This window comes from Argopecten irradians, chromosome 7, assembly GCF_041381155.1.
Source record: "Argopecten irradians isolate NY chromosome 7, Ai_NY, whole genome shotgun sequence".
Classification (NCBI taxonomy): domain Eukaryota; kingdom Metazoa; phylum Mollusca; class Bivalvia; order Pectinida; family Pectinidae; genus Argopecten; species Argopecten irradians.
The window spans coordinates 9,693,037-9,698,007 of record NC_091140.1 but is presented as its reverse complement, the minus strand read 5'-3'; the positions used below and the strand labels follow the sequence as shown (position 1 = coordinate 9,698,007).

The window sequence follows — 4,971 nt, the reverse complement described above, 5'->3', positions numbered from 1 at the left end:
AGCACAAAAGTGCAAACATGGTTCAAACCATTCAACTTTTATGTAATATCTTGACTTATTATTCATCTGTTTCTATGAAGGATATGAATCTGCAGTATTACATAGTACTTTGATGATGTATAGATCAGCTAGTCATTTATTTATTGTGAGAAATATGGTATACCAATAAACAAACATTTTGAAACAATGTATCAATATCTTATAAATTAGTATTATCATTTGAAACAGAAGACTATATCTATCGTGTTCGGGGGCCACCATGGAATAGGAAACTCATTCACTTTCCTTGAATGATAACTATAAATGAAGGACCAATAAGGAATTTTTCATATGTTGTTTTCGGACACAATATCAGAATATGGTAATTTAAATAAAACAAACTTTTAAAATTATTAGATCAAATTCTGTTAGAGTAATTTAGATATGGATATAGAGACAAATGCCTGTCTGTGTCTGTTTATTTCCTTTTCACTTATTACTAGTAGTGTGCAGTAATAACGCTCGGAGTAATATGAATAACACAAGACTTTATCAATTAGTTCCTTGGAGATAGAATGTATTAATCGTATGATATGAAATGAATATTAATTATAACAATCAATTCGGCAAGCAAGTTATTATTTAATTTAGTATTTAGTTCCGAAATTATACAATGACAGAAGAAATCTTACCAAGAAAGTGAGTCCTCCTCAAACTCAAAATGTTGATATTACTGGTAAGTAATGTCAAAAACTCTGAAACATTTAATTAAGATAAAAACATCAACATGATTAAATCTGGACTGCTGAGAACTGCCTAATAACTGCCTAAAAATTGTGGGACTGCTACAAAAAACTGCCTAATAACTGCTTATATTAACACTTCAGTTTGACATGGGATACTTACAATAATGTGTTTACAGACAGATAAACCATAGACGAAAGGTGATTTGATGATGATTGGCTAAAAATACTTGTAACATACAAATTCCATATTCGACCCAATAAGTGTCCAGAGCGCCTAAAATAATGAAGCAAATAAGTCGCCTCTTAATAGAAACAAATTGACAAGACTTTTATAAAAAATATTGTAGAAAATAATCCATAAATCAATCTGCAAAAGAAATCAGTTAGGAAACCAACAAAATTTTCATATTTTGAGCATGAATTTAATTCAAAGTAAGTGAAATTGGAGCCTAAAAAATCGGAGAGGTACTTATAGGGATAGGGCGCTTATTGGGTCGATTAAAGGATCTGAACTTTTCTCATTCAACCAAGGCTGTTACCTTTCATAATCTTTAAAGCAATCAATTTTCAATTAAAATTGAATATTGATCATACATTACCAGCAATACAAACCATAATTTCTGCATCAGACCGAAATGCTTACCGATAAACCTGGAATTAGAACAAAAAGATATGATGTGTAATAAAGATTGTTTACTGAAGCACAAAAGTGCAAACATGGTTCAAACCATTCACCTTTTATGTAATATCTTGACTTATTATTCATCTGTTTCTATGAAGGATATGAATCTGCAGTATTACATAGTACTTTGATGATGTATAGATCAGCTAGTCATTTATATATTGTGAGAAATATGGTATACCAATAAACAAACATTTTGAAACAATGTATCAATATCTTATAAATTAGTATTATCATTTGAAACAGAAGACTATATCTATCGTGTTCGGGGGCCACCATGGAATAGGAAACTCATTCACTTTCCTAGAATGATAACTATAAATGAAGGACCAATAAGGAATTTTTCATATGTTGTTTTCGGACACAATATCAGAATATGGTAATTTAAATAAAACAAACTTTTAAAATTATTAGATCAAATTCTGTTAGAGTAATTTAGATATGGATATAGAGACAAATGCCTGTCTGTGTCCGTTTATTTCCTTTTCACTTATTACTAGTAGTGTGCAGTAATAACGCTCGGAGTAATATGAATAACACAAGACTTTATCAATTAGTTCCTTGGAGATAGAATGTATTAATCGTATGATATGAAATGAATATTAATTATAACAATCAATTCGGCAAGCAAGTTATTATTTAATTTAGTATTTAGTTCCGAAATTATACAATGACAGAAGAAATCTTACCAAGAAAGTGAGTCCTCCTCAAACTCAAAATGTTGATATTACTGGTAAGTAATGTCAAAAACTCTGAAACATTTAATTAAGATAAAAACATCAACATGATTAAATCTGGACTGCTGAGAACTGCCTAATAACTGCCTAAAAATTGTGGGACTGCTACAAAACTGCCTAATAACTGCTTATATTAACACTTCAGTTTGACATGGGATACTTACAATAATGTGTTTACAGACAGATAAACCATAGACGAAAGGTGATTTGATGATGATTGGCTAAAAATACTTGTAACATACAAATTCCATATTCGACCCAATAAGTGTCCAGAGCGCCTAAAATAATGAAGCAAATAAGTCGCCTCTTAATAGAAACAAATTGACAAGACTTTTATAAAAAATATTGTAGAAAATAATCCATAAATCAATCTGCAAAAGAAATCAGTTAGGAAACCAACAAAATTTTCATATTTTGAGCATGAATTTAATTCAAAGTAAGTGAAATTGGAGCCTAAAAAATCGGAGAGGTACTTATAGGGATAGGGCGCTTATTGGGTCGATTAAAGGATCTGAACTTTTCTCATTCAACCAAGGCTGTTACCTTTCATAATCTTTAAAGCAATCAATTTTCAATTAAAATTGAATATTGATCATACATTACCAGCAATACAAACCATAATTTCTGCATCAGACCGAAATGCTTACCGATAAACCTGGAATTAGAACAAAAAGATATGATGTGTAATAAAGATTGTTTACTGAAGCACAAAAGTGCAAACATGGTTCAAACCATTCACCTTTTATGTAATATCTTGACTTATTATTCATCTGTTTCTATGAAGGATATGAATCTGCAGTATTACATAGTACTTTGATGATGTATAGATCAGCTAGTCATTTATATATTGTGAGAAATATGGTATACCAATAAACAAACATTTTGAAACAATGTATCAATATCTTATAAATTAGTATTATCATTTGAAACAGAAGACTATATCTATCGTGTTCGGGGGCCACCATGGAATAGGAAACTCATTCACTTTCCTAGAATGATAACTATAAATGAAGGACCAATAAGGAATTTTTCATATGTTGTTTTCGGACACAATATCAGAATATGGTAATTTAAATAAAACAAACTTTTAAAATTATTAGATCAAATTCTGTTAGAGTAATTTAGATATGGATATAGAGACAAATGCCTGTCTGTGTCTGTTTATTTCCTTTTCACTTATTACTAGTAGTGTGCAGTAATAACGCTCGGAGTAATATGAATAACACAAGACTTTATCAATTAGTTCCTTGGAGATAGAATGTATTAATCGTATGATATGAAATGAATATTAATTATAACAATCAATTCGGCAAGCAAGTTATTATTTAATTTAGTATTTAGTTCCGAAATTATACAATGACAGAAGAAATCTTACCAAGAAAGTGAGTCCTCCTCAAACTCAAAATGTTGATATTACTGGTAAGTAATGTCAAAAACTCTGAAACATTTAATTAAGATAAAAACATCAACATGATTAAATCTGGACTGCTGAGAACTGCCTAATAACTGCCTAAAAATTGTGGGACTGCTACAAAACTGCCTAATAACTGCTTATATTAACACTTCAGTTTGACATGGGATACTTACAATAATGTGTTTACAGACAGATAAACCATAGACGAAAGGTGATTTGATGATGATTGGCTAAAAATACTTGTAACATACAAATTCCATATTCGACCCAATAAGTGTCCAGAGCGCCTAAAATAATGAAGCAAATAAGTCGCCTCTTAATAGAAACAAATTGACAAGACTTTTATAAAAAATATTGTAGAAAATAATCCATAAATCAATCTGCAAAAGAAATCAGTTAGGAAACCAACAAAATTTTCATATTTTGAGCATGAATTTAATTCAAAGTAAGTGAAATTGGAGCCTAAAAAATCGGAGAGGTACTTATAGGGATAGGGCGCTTATTGGGTCGATTAAAGGATCTGAACTTTTCTCATTCAACCAAGGCTGTTACCTTTCATAATCTTTAAAGCAATCAATTTTCAATTAAAATTGAATATTGATCATACATTACCAGCAATACAAACCATAATTTCTGCATCAGACCGATATGCTTACCGATAAACCTGGAATTAGAACAAAAAGATATGATGTGTAATAAAGATTGTTTACTGAAGCACAAAAGTGCAAACATGGTTCAAACCATTCACCTTTTATGTAATATCTTGACTTATTATTCATCTGTTTCTATGAAGGATATGAATCTGCAGTATTACATAGTACTTTGATGATGTATAGATCAGCTAGTCATTTATATATTGTGAGAAATATGGTATACCAATAAACAAACATTTTGAAACAATGTATCAATATCTTATAAATTAGTATTATCATTTGAAACAGAAGACTATATCTATCGTGTTCGGGGGCCACCATGGAATAGGAAACTCATTCACTTTCCTAGAATGATAACTATAAATGAAGGACCAATAAGGAATTTTTCATATGTTGTTTTCGGACACAATATCAGAATATGGTAATTTAAATAAAACAAACTTTTAAAATTATTAGATCAAATTCTGTTAGAGTAATTTAGATATGGATATAGAGACAAATGCCTGTCTGTGTCCGTTTATTTCCTTTTCACTTATTACTAGTAGTGTGCAGTAATAAGGCTTGGAGTAATATGAATAACACAAGACTTTATCAATTAGTTCCTTGGAGATAGAATGTATTAATCGTATGATATATGAAATGAATATTAATTATAACAATCAATTCGGCAAGCAAGTTATTATTTAATATAGTATTTAGTTCCGAAATTATACAATGACAGAAGAAATCTTACCAAGAAAGTGAGTCCTCCTCAAACTCA

The 4,971-nt window shown here is 30.0% G+C and overlaps 1 long non-coding RNA gene across 1 annotated transcript; it reads right to left on the bottom strand.

Moving 5' to 3' along the window:
• Nucleotides 1-879: 879 nt before the first annotated feature.
• LOC138326787 (uncharacterized) lies at nt 880-4,188 on the bottom strand. Its single transcript, XR_011208953.1, has 3 exons — nt 3,520-4,188; nt 2,097-2,799; nt 880-1,376 (listed from the first exon to the last, which is right to left on the bottom strand). It is a non-coding gene; the product is annotated as an uncharacterized lncRNA (long non-coding RNA).
• Nucleotides 4,189-4,971: the final 783 nt, after the last annotated feature.